Consider the following 757-nt stretch of genomic DNA (forward strand, 5'->3'; position numbering starts at 1 on the left):
TCTAAAACAGTGTCAAAATTTCACGAACCCAAGATAAATGTGATCTTATATGATCTTAAAAATGCAAGCAGGCAATAAGTTATTTATGACGTGAAGATTTGAATTTGATGTGGGGGTGTAATAATGTCTTGGGTATGTGCTTTTTATGAATCATTTTGATTTTCTTCATTAATTTGAAAGGTTTATATGCTGAAGCAAAAAAAAAAAATTAGAACAACCATTAAAAGAAAAGTTTATAGCTTGGTAAAAGAATACCATCAAAAACATTCCCAGATAGTGATATTTTTTAAGGCCTAACAGTCTGTATTCATCCTTCTTAGCCTCAGTCCCATCTCCTGTTATAGAAACTGCTTTTCTGAAACAGATTGTGTAATGATTCAGGGTAAACATGATTCGATCTATAAAATCAAAATTTTAGCGGTGCCTGTCAAATACTTCAAAACATAATGTTTTTGAAATGTCCAAAATATAGTTTAAAGAAGATTTTTCTCCAGTGAAATATACCAATTCAGGTTCCGTAAACTAGGTATAATTTCTAAACTGTGATGCCTTTCTCAAGCAGCTTGAATGAATTTTCATTCCCTACTCTTTATGTCCACCTTTCAATCCCCTCAAATAAGTGCACCCCATTCCATCCTATATCCCCTACCTCCAGCCACTCACAGACACAGGTTGGAAGTTTAGTAGTGATGTTTTAACTTTAAACTACAAAAGAAGATATCATTATAACTCTTTTCTCACATATCATACCACTTCA

The sequence above is a fragment of the Pteropus alecto genome, unplaced genomic scaffold, assembly GCF_000325575.1.
Source record: "Pteropus alecto unplaced genomic scaffold, ASM32557v1 scaffold86, whole genome shotgun sequence".
Taxonomy (NCBI): Eukaryota; Metazoa; Chordata; class Mammalia; order Chiroptera; family Pteropodidae; genus Pteropus; species Pteropus alecto.